General features: G+C 45.0%; 1 protein-coding gene across 6 annotated transcripts in view; it reads right to left on the minus strand.

Annotated features, from left to right (window-relative positions):
- The window catches only part of EXTL3 (exostosin like glycosyltransferase 3), a 221,695-nt gene that overhangs the window by 27,907 nt on the left and 175,876 nt on the right, over positions 1-17,912 (minus strand). The window lies entirely within an intron of this gene.

The raw sequence follows: 17,912 nt of genomic DNA on the forward strand, positions 1-17,912 counted from the left end.
GTAGCACCTTAAAGGCTAACAAAACATGGAGATGGTATCATGAGCTTTCGTGGGCACAGCTCAGGGTTACTAATCACCACAGGACAAGAGCCTGCCTTAAAAACGATAAGGTGCCTTGAACCATGCATCTAAGGAGAGGAGAGGAGATGCTGTAGGGATTGGGCAACAACACTAGACGTTTTTCACATCTAGGTCATTTGTTTGGAGATCTGCAACTTGCAAGTCATTAACTTTTTGAGGAGGAGGGAGATATACTGTGCTGCTTAGTCCTGGAGGAAGAGGGGGCATGGGTTGGAGGTTCCCCCTGTCTGGCACTGTTTGGGGCATGGGGGCCATTTATCCAGTCAAGTGGCTAGCAATGTCGAGCCCCGTTATCAGCTGGCTACTCTCCTGCTGGCGAGGCTACCCCCAGCGATCACTCTGCAGCATGGCAGCCTCCACCTTTCCACATTATGGAAAATTGTTCCATTCCAGGCACTTCCCATTTTCCTGGCACAATCAAACCCTGACCTTGCTTTAAGTTAGGCTAAGAGGAAGCTGCATCCCACATTTGATCCTAGCTCGTACTGTTTAGGAGTTCTTGTAGAAATGGATTCTGAGACAAAGAGACTCTTACATATTATATATATTACATATTAGATGGATAGACAGATAGATGGATGGGTGGGTGGATGGATAGATAACTACTGATACCAGCTCCTTATTTACAGTATCAACCAAAGTGAGAACAGGTGTTTGGATCACACTTTGGTAGCCGGTGTTGCGAGTTATTTACATGTTAGATACACTAAACATTTGTATGTGCCTTCATGTTTTGGCCACCATTCAAGAGGACATGCTTCCACGCTGATGATGCTCATTTAAAAAAAGGTGTTAATTAAGTTTGTGACTGAACGCCTGGGAGAAATGTATGTTTCCTTTTTTACCTGCATTTTGTCATATATGTCATGTTATAGCAGTCTCAGATGACGACCCAGAACTTGTTAATTTCAAGAACACTTTCACAGCAGATTTGAAGAAACACAAAGACGATACCAATATAAGATTTGTAAAGACAGCTACAGCACTTGACCCTCAGTTTAGGAATCTGAAGTGTGATCCAAAATCAGAAGGGGATGAGGGAAGAGCATACATTCAGAGGTCTTAAAAGAGCAACTCTTTGATGTGGAAATTACAGAACCTGACCCCCCAAAAAAGAAAATCAACCTGTGTTGGATTACTCTTGCTTGGGATAGCTATCAAGTAGAACTAGTCATTAGTATGGACACATGATTGAAATATGAAGGGACATATGAATCTTTAATGCATCTGGCACGTAAATGCCTTGCAATCCTGGCTACAGCAGTGGCTGTTCTGACTTTCAGGTGACACTGTAAACCAAAAAAGGGCAGCACTGTTTAATATATTTGTCTGACTGGCTCAACAAGAAATAGGACTGAGTGGACTTCTAGGCTCTAAAGTTTTATAGTGATTTACTTTTGAATGCAGTTTTCTTTCTGTATATAATTCTACCTCTGTAAGCTCAATTTCACAATAAAAAGCTTGCACTATAGTACTAGAATTTGATTATTTGCATTAGATTTGCATTAGATTACAATGCAATTTTTAATAAAAAACAAATATGAAGTGAGCACTGTACACTTTGAATTCTGTGTTATAATTAAGGTAAATATATTTGAAAATGGAGAAAACACCCACAAATATTTAAATAAATGGTTCTGTTATTAATGGCATTATTAATTGTGTAATTCATTGTGATTACTTTAAATCAGGTGCTTCGTCAAAATTACTTTTTAAAAATCACTTCACAACCCTACTTACGATTATTTAAACACTATGGGTATGTCTACACTACCACCCTAGTTCAAACTAGGGTGGTTAATGTAGGCAACCGGAGTTGCAAATGAAGCCCGGGATTTGAATTTCCCGGGCTTCATTTGCATGTTGCCGGGCGCCGCCATTTTTAAATGTCCGCTAGTTCGGACTCCATGCCCGTGGCTACACGCAGCACGGACTAGGTAGTTCGGATTAGGCTTCCTATTCCGAACTACCGTTACTCCTGAGCATAAACCTCCTATGAGACAAGTTCATGCCCTGCTAGTTTCATTGATAAAGAAGCATTGCTGGGCCCCAAAGAAGTCTGGCTGCAAAGGCACCGAGAGCTTGTGGGGGTGTGTGGGAGATACTGTCACACCTCTGTCTAAAAGAAGGCATGTAAGAATTAGCATGGTGGTTCAGCAGTAAGTGAGGTAGTCTCTCCTTTTTAGGAGAAATGGTTTCAGCCAAGCCTACAGCCGCTGTGCAATACTCATTCATTGGCATTAAAGGCACACAGTCACAGCAATGTCAATCTGAAATAGATGACTCTTGCAAGATGAAATACACCAGGGACAGCCAGAGCACCTACAAAGAGAGGGGGCGAGCGCTGCGAACCGTTTGTCAAGCAGATGTCTTTCCAGGTGGCGATTTGAAACATCTCGCCCTTGTTCGCTAAATTGGGCAGAGCTTATATTTCCATGACGGGCTCTTTGGCTGACTGCCTTGCTGTTTCATGAACAGAGGCTTTCTTTAGTGGAAACCCGCAGTACTATTGCGCAGGTATTTCTTCTGCAGGTTCCTTCTCCGTTATCAGGGATCCGTCAAGCAGGATTAACACAGTAGCAGTCAAGTAAAACCTCTGGCAGAGCCGGTGCAATTATTTTCAATTTGTTAAATTGGGTGTATTCCACCAGTTGACTGTTCTGGTTATTTTTTTGGCAGGCACAGAGAAAAGTTGACATACATATATGGCCAACACTCTTACAATCTCAGCGGTTACCCGGGCTGCAGGCTCAGGAGTATAAAGCTTAGCAGAGCCTGCAGTGAACCTACCCAGAGTGTGGGGCCATCAACTTCTCCGGGCCTGGCTCTGCTCCCAAGAGGCTTTGCTGCGGCAGCAAAGCCACCTCCCAGGACGCGGGGCTGGCAGCCCTTACCCACCCAGATCCAGAGTGTAACTGGCACCGTTAACCGATAAGCATCTGCTTATTAGTTGTTTACACTCACACATGCCTAATAGTCTTTTGTATTCTGCTTACCTGAATTCCCTTTGCTATTCCAGCTGTTTAAAATATTCTTCACTTCCCATCCTAAACTGCTACATAGTTCATTGTTCAAGTTGCATTACAATCTCCAAGAGCTTGTACTTCAGTGGAGTATAAAATGACCTTTGTGTAATTTGCAAATCAAATTGACTGTGAACCAGAGAATGAAGGAAGAAAAGAACTACAGTAGTACTTTGCTCCAGCTCCACTTAAAATTCAGTAATACTGACACCGTGTGTATACTCATCAGGTTTTAGAGCTAACATGGAACTATAAATAAGAGAGTAGGGAGGCTGTTCCCAGCTCTGCACTGTTTTTCAGGCACTCTGCAAACTCTGGAAGACAACAGCACATCAAGTTCACACTTGGAGGGTCTGTTTTCTCATAACTGGGGTGTGAAAGAGGATACAGGCTTCATTAAGGCTTCACTTCTGTATAAAATTCTGAGGCCAACAATGAGCTGATGCAAGGCACTTAACATTATGATGCGACTCTGATCCTTAAGTGTGATAAAACTTTAAAACTCTTTGGGATGCTTCCTCTGTAAAAGATGCAAGATCTCACTGAAAGAGTTTGAAGAGTCTTCATAGAATGAAGAGACTGTTTTCTACCAAAAATCAATTCTCAGGGCATTATCTACGGATTTGGGGTCCCGTATGAAACACTAGGGGAAGGGACAAACATCCAAACTGCACTGAGCTCTTTTTCAGGTCTGGATCTTTGTAGATCAAAAGCTTCTCTCTTTCTCCAACAGATACTAGTCCAATAAAAGATATGACCTCATCCACCATGTCTCTCTATTCAGAGAATCATAGAACACTAGAACAGGAAGGGACCTTGAGAGGTCACGGAGTCCAGTCCCCTCCCCCCACGGCAGGACCCAGCACCATCTAGACCATGGGTTCCTAAACGGGACATGAAGAAATTCCAGGGGGGGCACAAGGCAACCCAGGCCCCCCACATCAAGTTTTGCTGCCCTGCTCAGTTCCTTTTTTTCCCCTGCTTAACAACTTGTGCTACCCCGCTCAGTTCTTTTTTCTTTTGCTCAACAAAGTTTTTTTTTTTTTTGGGGGGGGGGAAGGTGTGAGGGTTTTTCAAAAATCAGAAAGGGGGGCATGCTGAAAAGTTTGGGAACCACCGGTCTAGACCATCCCTGATAGATGTCTATCTAACCTGCTCTTAAGTATCTCCAGATATGGAGATTCCACAACATCTGTAGGCAACTTATTCCAGTGTTTAACCACCCTGACAGTTGGGAAGTTTTTCCTAACGTCCAACCTAAACTTCCCTTGCTGCAGTTTAAGCCCATTGCAGCTTGTCTTATCCTCAGAGGCCAAGGAGAACACATTTTCTGCCTCCTCTTTGTGACACCCTTTTAGATACCTGAAAATGGCCGTCATGTCTCCTCTCAGTCTTCTTTCCAAACTAAACAAGCCCAATTCTTTCAGTCTTCCTTCATAGGTCATGGTCTCTATACCCTTCATAATTCTTGTTGCTCTTCTCTGGACCGTCTCCAGTTTGTCCACAGCTTTCCTGCAATGTGGTGCCCTGAACTAGACACAATCCTCCAACTGAGGCCTAATCAGCGCAAAGAATAAAATCCTAATATCCTGAGACCAACTCAGCTACAACAGCTCTGCAAATGCCACTTAACATGGGATAATTACGACATTTATTAACCAAAGGGTAAATGTTTGGGATGATTCAATTCATTAAAATAACTTCCCCTCAACATGCTGAATGGCATGGAGATTTATACTTCACTGTGGTTGAAATAACAAAGCTCATAGTTAAACCAATTACAATTTTAATTGGAAAAAAAATCCCTATTAACTAAGAATCATCTCCAGGACTGAAAAATCGAAGCCAGTATTTTGAAACCTGCCATTTGTTCACCAGATTTCTCCCCTACTGTTTAACAAGTGTCACCGCGAGGGGCCATGTGACCACGCTGATAGAGGTGTTCTTGCAGCCACGCCCCTGGATTAGAAACGGCCAGGGGATTACTTCTTTTTAAACAAGCATCTAACTTGAATACGCTTTCCAGGCTGGCCTCCAAGCCGGAGGGAAAGGGCCATTATGCTGCTGGATGTGGGTGCACAGATCAAAGCTAGCTCCTTATTCTGTAACAGAGTCGAGGGAGAGGATTAGTCACTGCCGTCGGCAAGGAACCCAGCTCAGTTGCTCCTACATGCCTACAAAGTGCACAGAGAGTCCCAAGAGGCGAGGGGAAAGCAGAATACTGCTGCGCACTTACAAATCGGAGCGGTCTCCACATTGCCGGTCCCTCAGGGAGTGGGGGGTGGGAAGGAGAGGGCTGGAAATTCACAAGATGAGACAGGAGTTAAAAGCTATTTATGCTCGGGGTGGAATCTTAGCGAATATGAGTGATACAAATCACAGAACACGAGAACTGGAAGGAACCAGCACTCCCTCTACGCTGCATAGCTTCACAGGTGGTTCATCAGCCCCGAGCCTCTGACTTGCGAAATCACCTGTTAAGCACCTGGGTATTTTGCCCAGGCCAAGTACCATCTAAATCAGGCCTGGGCAACATATGGCCCACAGGCAGGATCCAGTCCACAAAGCCACTGGATCTGGCCTGATCTAGAGCATCCCTGACAGGTGTCTGTCTAACCTGCTCTTAAACATCTCCAGGGGTGGAGATTCCACAACCTCCCTAGGCCATTTATTCCAGTGTTTCGCCACCCTGACAGGCAGGAAGTTTTTCCAAATGTCCAACTTAACCTCCATTGCTGCAATTAAAAATATGTTAGTACATGGGCTTAGAGCAGGGGTGGGCAATAATTTTTGATGGAGGGCCACTCCAAGATTTTGGAAAGTGGTCGAGGGCCACCCTCTTCCATGATATTAATGGAGGAGATGTGGGGTCTGGGATGGAGGTTGGGTACAGAAGGGAGCATGGGGTAAGGGATTGGGGTGCAGGAGGGAGTCTGGAGGGAGTTGAGATGAAGCACGTGGTTGTGACCTACGGCAGGGGACTGGAATGTGACCTAGGGTAGGAGATTGGGGTGCCAGATCTGGGAGGGGATATGGGTGTAAGAGGGGGACAGAGGGTTTGGGTATGTTGGGTGGGGGGGGGGGGGAAACAGGGCTGGGGTACCAGAAGCAGGCTGTGGCCAAGAAACTTACCTGCCAGCTGCCAAACTAGCCTGCCTGCCTGCAGAGCTAAGATTTACAGAGCTTAAAAATTTTTCCAGCCAGCCAGTCTGCCTGCTTGCCGGACCATGTGCTTCACTGAATAACTGAGCCAAGGGGGGATGTGGTTCTTCTTGGCTTCCTGTTATTCCAACAAGCAGCTCTCGCTGACTGGTTTCTGGCCAGAAACTGGCCAATGGGATTGTGCTGGGGGTGAGGAGGCTCCTGAAACTTCCCCCCTCCTGTCCAGTTTTAAAATAGAAACGGAGCCCTGCAGCCGCATTTCTGCACAGCACCCAGGGCAAGCTGGGGAGCCTGCCTGGGGCTCCCCGCTGTCTCCGTGAGCCGGATCCAGCGGCTTGGTGGGCTGGATTTTGCCCAGGCCTGCCCTAGAGTGACTCTTGGCTCAAGATAAGTGGCACACCCTCCTCAACTTTGGCTTCATTTTGCTAGTAGAAAAAAGCAGATTACTGAGCAAAATAAATAAATACGCAACCTAAGCTTAATTCACTAAAGAAACTGGTTATCAATAGTAATTTCACACCGTAAATGTTCTGTTAGGCAGGTGGCAGAGTTTCTGCAGCTTTGAGTTCCAGGTATTTCTCTTTATAAACTAGACCCCAATTTCAGCCTGCACCCCAATCATTTATCCTCAGATCAGTCTTAGGTGTTTCCAGCAGTCAGTCTGGGTGGGGATACAGTGAAGAACCAGCTACCTGAATTAACTCCCTTTCCGGCCTTAAATAGCATTTACATAGAGAAGCTATTGTTTGCCCCACCCTCTTCAGTAGAAAACTAGCAGCAGTGTCCAAGGCGGTATGTCATACCAGGTGACATCATCACATGACCTTGCAGTGTCACAGCAACCGTAAGACAAAGCTTGTTTATGACATTCCCAAGAAGGAATGCCAGGAAGACAGGATATCAGCATTTTCAAAGACCCTCTGTCTTTCCTATTGGCCAATCCAGGCAGGTTTCTTACCGTCAGGGGGGTGTTCTCTCAGTATAACTGCAGTTACAACTATTACATAGTGAATATCCTTAGCTCCAGATACAGAAATAATCCATGCAAACACACTGACTAATCATATTTAGCAAATCATATCCTTTCCAATGATATCTCACATGCTCTATCTTCCATAAAACATAGCTTAATTATGCCATAGTCATGTAGTAACGATATGTCTATGAAGAATATGATGTGCAATGTCACAAAGAAGCCCATCAACAAAACAATCTAAGAAGGGCTTTACTTTGACCAAAATTTCTCTTTAATCTTGGACTTCTCATTCACTTTGAGGAAGAATTTAAAGTCTCATCTGATGGTCCAAACATGTCTGACTGAAAATCCTTCATCATTCGGAAGATCAAATTGTATAATTCCCAGTTAGCCCACATTAGGTAGAGAAATTTAAACTTCTCCTTTGTCCTCATGAGAGAAGCAGGTGGAGTCCATGTAAGAGCACGTGGAGCCCATGTAAATGCAAGATCAAAATGCATCACTGTCCAACGTCATTTTCTCATGGATCTTCATTGAGACAAACACCGTTCCAGTAAAAGGTGAAGAAAACAACTTTGATGGGTCCAGTTGGCATTTTAGCTAGGATTAATAAAAATCACTCAGAGCAAGTTGTTCTGGTTGAAATGCCTTTGCTTTTCATGTAGCAGAAATTAGAGCTGCCATATTTTCAGTAAAAGCGGCGAGGAGTCCTGTGGCACCTTATAGACTAACCGAAGTGTTGGAGCATGAGCTTTCGAGGCAAAGACCACTTCGTCAGAAGTATGGGTCTTTGCTCATGAAAACTTATGCTCCAACACTTCGGTTAGTCTATAAGGTGCCACAGGACTCCTCGCTGCTTTTGCAGATTCAGACTAACACGGCTACTTGACATCCTCTGATACTTGACATATTTTTAGTGGCCTTCTATTTTTCACCACTCACATAAAGGTCTTGGTTTGTAGAAGTGGCTGCCATATCCTCACAAAAATCCTTGAGTTCTAAGAGTTTTTCAAGCATATTCACGTGTAGGGATGTAAGCGAGTAGTCGAGTACTCAACTACCCGATAAGCCTATGCTTATTGGGTTGTCGAGTCAAGTACTCGACTACTCGCTCCACCCCTCCCCTTCCCCCGGCTGCCTTTCTATGAGAGGCAGCAAGGGGGAAGACCAGGAGTCAGCAGCACTGGGAGGAGCCGATCCCCCCCCAGCACCACCTCCATGCTGCCACCTGCCCCCTCGTCCCCGCGGCTGCCCCTATCAGAGGCAGCGGTGCAGGGGGGGGGGGGCTGGGACTGGTCCAGGACCATTGCAGCTCTGCATTTCAAATGCAGTAAGACCTGGGTGGCTCTTACTACATATACAATGCAGAGCTTCAGTGTCCCAGTTTGCATTGGTCCGGGATCATCTACTGCTCCAGTTCTGCAGTTTAATGTAGTAGAAGCCAGGCTGCCTACATGTCCAGCTCCTACTACATTTAAATTGCAGAGCCACCGAGGGGTGGCAGGGAGCTCCTGGACTGGCATGAGCTAAGACAGAGCACCCTCCCTTATCGACTAATTGTGTAGTCGATATAAATTGTATCAACTACACAATTAGTCAATTACACGCCTCAACATCCTTATTCACAGGCAGAACTCCATTTCGCTGGACAATCTAGGATTGGCTTCTTTAAATTTACATATTTTCATAACCATTGTAATTACTGAGGTCCTAAGCCTTTTGCAAAGCAAATGTGCTTTCCAAGTGTATGATTCACATAGTATTCTTTCCATAGCTTGCAACTTGCCAGTAAGGATGCTATAATGAGAACAGCGATCTCGTAGAACACTACTAGCACCTGTCATGTTGGATTCTCTCTCTTCAGTCATCTGAAAACGGTTTTGTTGTGTAACATAACCTAGAATTGCTTTTCCACCAAAAAAACCCTCATTATTTTCCTCTTCCTTTTCACTCTTATTATCGGTTTCATCTTTTCTTTTTTTTTTTTTAAACCTGTCCTTCCTTATCTGGAATCACACACTTGACTGGTTTGACCATACAGTATTTGCAGCATTATCAGTGGTAATGCTATAGATATGCTTCAGAGAAATTCAGTTAACCGCTTATGACAAGTGTCAATGCCTTTAGATATTCAAACAAGTGCATTGCCCACTCATCTACTGCACAGCAAGTGTGAAAGATGTGCTTTCCATCCGTAATATACAGCATATCAATCCCTAAAGCAGATCTTTCAAAAAGAGTAATATGATCAACTTGACCTCCTGCTTAATACGCCCTTGACCTCCTGCTTAATTTCATGACATATCCTGGTTGCAACGGCAGTAAATTTGATTTGAATAGTTTCAGCATTTTACAACAGTGTATTGCCAAAACCTTCAAGAAGAGAGCTATGAATTCTTCAGAATCTAAATTCGCCATCAACTTACAAGGTCGACTATTCAGTGTTACTAATTCAAGACAAGCTTCAGGCAAAGTAGGCTCAGTCTTCAATTTTATTATCTTGTTTTTCAACACAGAATCCAGCGTACATTGGTTTACTGCAGACTCATTCTTTTGCACAGAAGGTGAGGATTATCATCATCATGTGAACCTGTCTCCCTTGGGGATTACTTCTCTTGAGTAACATCTGGGTGAGATTTTAGGAATACACACATCAAATTGAGAATGGCGTATACAGTCTAGGGATGTTAAATTTAGATTAATTGGCTAATCGAATAGTCGATGCAATTTGCATCAACTATTCAATTAGTTGATAAGGGCACCTCCACCTTAGACATGTAGCAACAACCCGGGGGCTGTTGCTACAGTTCAAAGGCAAAAGTGCTGTGGGGAACACGGGGCCAGAGGGGTCTCAAGCAGTCCCCCGCTGGGCCTGTGCTCTCCGTGACATTTCAAAGCAGAAGTGCCGCGTGGAGCCTGGGGTCAGCTGGGGACTCTGACCCCGGGCTCCATGTGGCACTACTGCTTTGAAATGCTGTGGGGAGCCCGGCATCAGGCTCCATGTGGTGTTTCAAAGCAGTAGCGCCGCATGGAGCAAGCAGTCAGCAGGGGAGTCACCAGCTGATCCCGGGTTCCATGCAGCATTGCTGCTTTGAAACACCAAGTGCATTCTGGGGCCAGCTGGGGACTCAGCTGAACCCGGGCTGCATGCAGGATTTCAAAGCAGCAAAGTCGCATAGTACCCAGGGTTTGGCCCTGGGTTCCACACGGTGCTGCTGCTTTGAAGAATGCCTTCCTCTCGCCCCCACTTTGCTGCCTCTTTCTGATAGAAGCAGCGGGGGGGGGGGGGGTGGAAGCGACTAGTCATTCACAATCCTAATACAGTTGTAACAGCCTTGAGATTAGCACCTTTACAAGTAAAAACAATAGGCCCACAGAAACTAGAAGAATGTCTTTCACAGGACTCTTTTTTACTCTACCCATTGCTGCTTGAAGACTGTAAGAAAAGACTAACCGAATGTTACATTGTTTTGTCTTCTGTTTGAACATGCAGCCCAAGGATCATACCCTCAGAGTATCATGGTGATCGGCGCAAGGGAAGTGGAGTTGGGACATATGTTCCGGGGGTGAGGAGGGGGGCATAGTTTTCAAGGACACACCTGAGGGAGTAGGTGGGAACAGCCTAGTTTGAGGCTTGCAAGGATTCAGCAACTGGGCCAGGAGCATGGCCAAAGAAACGTACTACATTTCATTGGCTCTAACTGTGTAAGCCAATCAGCTCAAAGACTGAATGCAAACAAAAACATTCCAGCATCTTCGTAAGATTCAGAGTGAAAGTGAATGTTATGAATGAAGGACTTGGGTTTGAAATAAAGGAACCCAAAGTAGTAGCCAAGGACAACAACAGGCTTTCGGGTTTTACCTCCATTAATATATCGATGACTATTTTCTACACCGTGGAACGGAAAACCTTAAAAACCAAATATCGAGCAATATGTAATAATTCTACTATGGAATTTGCTTAGGGGTCAGAGGGGAGATATTCTACGCCCAGTCAGGCAGGGGAGTGAGGTAACAGTGGGGTTCGTTGGTCAGGGAAGAACCTCTCCTTCAGACTCAACTCCCTTCCCTGGCCCCCTCAGCCTACTCCTTTCCTTTTATTCACACCCAGAGTCCCTCCTTCAAGCTCCACCTCCCATAGCTTACCCCATTGCAGATTGGCTGGAGGAGCAGCAGCAGGAAGGAATTTTGGTGCCACGGATACAAAGCGAGGAACAAAGCGGAAGACCCATGGAGCCTTGCAGCCTCACGTCAAATCAAAAGGACCCGTGTTCCACACTTCTGTCTCACCCTCCAAGCCTGAAACCCAAGGTGCTGACCAACAACGCTCCACAGGAAATGGTAGGAGGGAGAAGACAGTGGAAGGGAGTGTTCCGGGAACTTTAATTTCCTTTCATGGGCACTCCTCTACTTGGGCATGACACACAGGAGAACTACCAATCCCAGAATCCTTCTCTCTCCCTCCTCATCTCCTCCAATGGCTTCCGTGGTCTCTGCCCCCATATACCCCTACAAGAGAGAGAACCTTCCTCAGCATCCAATTATTGCGTCAGTTATTTCGCACAGGTTCCTGGCTTTTTTCTTACTGGCTCTAGTTTGTGTTCAGTGCAACAGAGGTTTTCACTTCAGAGTCACTCAAAAGCTTCTCTGAACCAGGTCTCAGATTCATGTGGTCTCCTTGATTTTTATTACTATTTGCAAGGGTGGTTGGGCGGTTTATTTAGATTGTTTCTCTTACCCCATTTCTCATCTGTGTGAAAAGGGCTCTCCAGGAACAGCAAAGCAGGGGGTGGCATTCCTTGCTATTCCCCGAATACTGTTTAGGAATCTTTGAGAGAGGTGATCCTGAAGGGAGAAGTCGGGAACTTCCTCTATAACCTCGCCAATATTTTGTCCGTAAGATTTTGTCCATGATATTTTGTCTGTAATAATCCATTCTTTTTCAGCTCTAGGGAATCTTTTCAGGATGGGTGTGCAGGTGGGACATGGGTGGCGAGTAAAAGCTACATCAATCACTCTGGGTATGTCTGCACTACCGAGGTTTAAAAAGTCAATGACATCCACATTGCAATCGCATTCTTTCAAAAGAAAATCGAAAGAACAGAGGGGTTTTCCCGGCATCGGTAATCCTCTTTCTACGAGGAAGAAGTGGTGATAAAAACCGTGGCAACTGCAGAAGCCGTCCACACTATGGGTCCCAGCATGGCTAATGCAGCTGAGTTAAATCAATTCCGATGGATGTCAGAGAGGCTGAATCCCTCTTGCACACTACGCGTTGGCCAAACGAACCAGCCAAACTTGCTGGATAACCCAACTCCTGTGCTAAAGGCAGCATGAGGTCCAGAGCTGGGAAAACACTGCAGAAAAATGTCTGAATAGGCTTACATTTTGAAATGTATTTGCACTGGCAAATTCACACCCCTTCAAGTTCACTCTCTATGAACAGTCTGCTAATTCACAGTGCTACACACACACATGCTTGCAGGAAGCATTTTTAGAGTGAGGATGCTTACATGGTATTTTTACATGGGCCATTTTGACATGAGAGAGGAACCTATCTGCCAGAAGTCCCCATCAGACACTTAAGTTACATGGCGATCTGATCATATTCTTGCATGAGTGGTCTCATTTGGGACAGTCACCCCTCTGTATGAATGAGACTAAATAAAAATATAATTTCAGCTCTGCATACAGCCCATAGATCTCACAGTAGCCTCACTTTTCTAGGAATGTTGCTTCAGGCATGGAATATATGACCCAAAAAGAAAGGAAGAAGTTTAAAAGTCGAATGTGTTTCCTAACTTTGCCTATTCGTTCCTTCTCTCTGTGAAAGATTTAAAGCCCTGGTGATTTCTTCAAGCCTTGCTCTGATTGTAAATGACACTCCACTGGGAAACAAATATTTGAGACCAGCCGCAATTAACCAGCATAGCTCAAATACCAAACAACAGATACTCAATGAACTGTCTGTGATTGAACCATACAGGGAAAAACAATGACAGAGTAATTCAAGGAAATTAGGCATTCTGCAAGCAGAAAGTATCACAGCTAATTATTCACCATAAATTATTTTCTTCTGCTCTAGCAGCACCACTGGTGAGAGTTGGGAATCATTTGGGAAGGAAGGATCTACCAACCAACCACTTCCATGTTGTACTGTCACAAATGTTGCTACATATCTGCACTGCACGCACAGGTTTCGGGAGGCTTTCCTTCCTCCTGTAATATGTCTTGACCCATTGGCTTGTAGTTCAAGGTTATCAATGGCTACAGTTTAAGGACGTCCAGTCCAGGATCAGAGAGAAAGTAACTTAACTTTCTTACAGGCACTGTCGTATTACACCCCCCCACCCTGGGCAGAGGACAGAGGATGAGGGGTGGGGGGGCTTGTGATATTTAAGTGATGGAGTGTGGGGGGCTCAGGGCAGGAGGTTGGGGTATGTGTGTGTATGTTGGGGGTGGGGGTTCCAGGAGTCTGAGCGGGGGATGTTGGAGGTGCAGGAATCAAGGCAGGGGGACCGTGGAGCTGGCTGGGGCAGTGGGGACTGTGCTACCAGCCACCAGAGCACTGGGCTGGCAAGCTCAGTGGGGACTACTTTGACCGAGCTTTGGAGCTGGAGCCTGGGGGAACTGTTGGGTCGGGCCCACCTGTGTACAGTGGCCAGCAACATCCACAGTCCCACCCTGCCACTCTCTCGCCAGTGCCCTGCACTTACTTTCACCTTGGCCCAGGCTATAACGATGCAAGCTGCATTCCGTCTCATTACATGCTCATTCACTTGACTTCAATAGCCTTCTGGTGGAAGCTGCTTTGGTCAGTGATCTCTTTGGCACAGCTGCATTACTGCTCTGTTCCTAGCAGTCACACAGTGCTAGTTATTGCTTGCTTTGGAAGCACGAAATCTTAACACACACACAGCTTTCCACCTGTAATTTAAATTAAGACCAATTCTTTAATTTACTGGGATATATCCTCAATAGACCAGAGTAATAGATGTATCCTCAACAGACCAGGGGGCTGGACTTGATGGCCTTCTGAGGTCTCTTCCAGCTCTATGGTTCTATGAAATGTTATGCAGCTTCCTACTCTGAGAAGCCAATATGCCCCCATCACAGATATTCTTCCCTCGTAAAGGGATGAACTGCACAGCTTGATAGGTTCGCTCCTCCTCCACCACCTTTAACTTCTGCGATTCGGTTCCAGCTAGCTGGCTTGGTTTATGCTTTTATTTCATTAGCCCCATAGAAGAAAAAGGAGATGTTATGAAGCTAATAACTATGACAGATTCCCAAGTGGAGTTAAATATGAAGTCATTCATAAGCAGTTCAAAAATATTTTTCTAATTTATGGCCATCCTTCTACAAAAACTGAAGCTATGTTTACATTTAGGGCACATCTACACTACATGTCAGATCAATGGGCAGTGATTGTTCGGGGGGGGGGGTTGTTGATTGATTGAGTCTAGTACAGACATGATAAATCAATCGCCGAGTACTCTCGTATCAACTCTGGTACTCTGTCAGAACAAGAAATATAAGCAGAGTCGATGGGAAAGCACCTGCCATTGACCCGTACAGTGAAGACACCATGGCAAGTAGATATAAGTATGCCGACTTGTTGTGCAACTTAGGTAGATGGCCTGCAGTAGTGTAGATCAGGCTTGAAACTGCTACAGCAGCACCAGGTCAGCACCGCAGCTGCACCGCTCTTCCACTTCACTGCAGGCACTTCCCATTGCAAGCAGAGGGGTTCTGTCGCTGTAGTTAGCCCACCTCTCTGAGAGGTGGTAGCTAGGATGAGGGAAGACTTCCTCCATTGACCTAGCGCATCTACACCAGAGGGTTTTCACACCCTGAGCAACATTGCTGGATTCACTTAACTTTTTAGTGTAGCCTGGCCTTACACATGTACTGAAGTTCACACGCTATTAGGAGTCCTGCTGACTCGCAATGAGACTTAAGACTGGTGCACATGGACAACTGATGTGTGGCAAGCTGGAGTGCGAATCTACCCCACATTAGCCTGCCATGAACTGACTGGCCACGTGAACCCTGCTGATGCCCCCTAACAGTTTGTCAATGGGGTCTGATCTAGTCCTCTCAGAAATGGCTACATCAAAGCACATTAAACTGCTACTGAATGTCAGCAGAGTTCATGCAAACGGTCTATGGCAAGCTGGCAGACTAGGCTTGGCCTGCAGGCCGGTATTTGCCCACCCCTACCGTAGGCCCTTAAGTATATAAGGCATGTGTTCAAAGGATTTATGAACTTATGAAGCTCTTACCCCTTAGAGCCATAGTGTCCAACACGCTAGCCACTAGGCACATGTGGCTATTTGGCCGGTTGAATGTGGCTAGTTCGCTATAGCAGTAGCTACTATACTGCTTCAGACCTGGTTGAACACCACAGCCTTAGAGAGTCCATCTGTCACACCAAGATCCCTGCCCTCTAATGAACATGAGACCATAAGAACAGCCATACTGGGTCAGTCCAAAAGTCCACCCAGCCCGGTACCCTGTCTGCTGACAATGGCCAATGCCAGGTGCCCCAGAGGGAGTGAATCGAACAGGTAATGATCAAGCGATCTCTCTCCTGCTATCCATCTCCACCTTCTGACAAACAGAGACTAAGGACACCATTCCTTACTCATACCGGCTAATAGCCATTTGTGGACTTACCCTCCATGAATTTATCTAGTTCTCTTTTAAACCCTGTTATAGTCCGAGCCTAAACAACCTCCTCCGGCAAGGAGTTCCACAGGTTGACTATGCGCTGTGTGAAGAAGAACTCCCTTTTATTTGTTTTAAACCTGCTGCTCATTAGTTTCATTTGGTGGCCCCTAGTTCTTATATTATGGGAACAAGTAAATAACTTTTCCTTATTCACTTTCTCCACACCACTCATGATTTTATAAACCTCTATCATAGCCCCCATTAGTCTCTTCTTTTCCAAGCTGAAAAGTCCCAGTCTCTTTAATGTCTCCTCATATGGGACCTGTTCCAAACCCCTCATCATTTTAGTTGTCCTTCTCTGAACCTTTCCTAATGCCAGTATAACTTTTTTGAGATGAGGAGACCACATCTGTACACAGTACATGATGTGCAAACTGCAAGCAGACCTCTCGCATGACAATGATAAATAAAATAATATTTGCCAGGAGAGAAAAACTGGCTGGAATAATACAGAAAAGAGGTTGATCCACAGAAAAACAGGTTTTCTTTCACAAACGACACTCATTAGCAAATCAAAAGAGAAAAATGACCCCTGTCCAGCTATGAAAGGGTTAACACTTTTAAAAGCAGAAATGCTGTCAGCATATCCCAAAATTCAAGCACCTGAGAGGAGTAATGTGAAAGCTTATTTTGCAATTATCAGAGTAATTTTCTCTCCTTATTGTCTCTGAGCCATAAGGATTTCTAAAATTATGCAGAAGGATTTCATTCATTATAATAATCAAATGAAATATTCAAATCAATATTAAATCAATGAATCTTTTTGCATGCAGCATGCTGCTCCCTTTGCTCTAACGGGCTATTACATTCAAAACTGCCCTGGCACAAAAAGCCCATCCAGTTTTGCACTTCAGTGCCATCTTAATCCCAATCTGTACAGCGTTATCCTTGTATTTGTCCTCTAAGCATGACTGGATTCAAACAGCAGCAGTGATGAACAAGCAAAGAGCTTTAAAAACAGGAGTTTAACTTCAGACTCCTAAGTTTATATTTAAGTTCCTGTATATGTGTCATGACCATGAGGGATGGCCAGCAGCCTGGGGACTAAAGGGTTAACTGTACCTAGCCAGGTAGAGTCAGCCAGTAGAAACGTAGGTAGGAAGTTCAAACTGGGACAAAGGAATTTTTGGGTTTTTCCCTCCTTTGTCCCTGGGCAGTTGACTCTCCAGATGCTGAGGGGGACAGACAACATGTTCCTCTCCAAGAAAACATGTCCCTCTTCACTATCTGTAAGTTGGGTAAAGTTTAGATAAATCCGTTGGGTTTTATTGTTTTATGGTTTGGGAATGGGAATCTGATGTCTGTGCGTTTAAAAATGGGTTTTGCTCTCCTTTGTAACTAAGTTTTTGGCCCATGGGAGTCCCCCATGAGTATATTAATTGGTGACTTTTCCATCTAGTCGTTATGCTTGTAACAGGAGTATTGTGGTGATAATAAAAGTTCTTTCTTTTTTATTTACCTGGTATTGGTGAATCTGTGTGTCCTGGTTTTACTTTAGGACTGAGATTTCCCAAGTGATCTCTTCCCTGGTTTTCTTACCGTTACTTGGGTGGTGGCAGCAGATTTTTATTGCCAAAATCTAGGTTTTTAGGATTTTGGGGGGGAAGTTTTATACCAAAGCCTGGAAAGATAAGGTTTTGGGGTACTTTTGCGGGCCCCCACTTCTGCATTCATCGTGCCAGAGTGGGGAATCAGCCCTAACCATATGCAATTCCCTCTCCCCCTCAAAAAAGTGCCAAATACTCAGCATCATTCATTTACTTCAGTGGTAGCCACTACATGATCCCCCCTTTGGAAAGCAGGTCACGTATTCGGGAACCTAACTTCAGACCCTCCTATTCTTGAAAAATTTCTTGCTGACTGCAGTTTGGAGCGCACATTATAACAAACTTTTCCACAGCATTGGAGGATTAGGCAGACACCAAAGTAACAGAACT

Source organism: Pelodiscus sinensis, chromosome 3 (assembly GCF_052426305.1).
Source record: "Pelodiscus sinensis isolate ZL-2025 chromosome 3, ASM5242630v1, whole genome shotgun sequence".
Taxonomy (NCBI): domain Eukaryota; kingdom Metazoa; phylum Chordata; order Testudines; family Trionychidae; genus Pelodiscus; species Pelodiscus sinensis.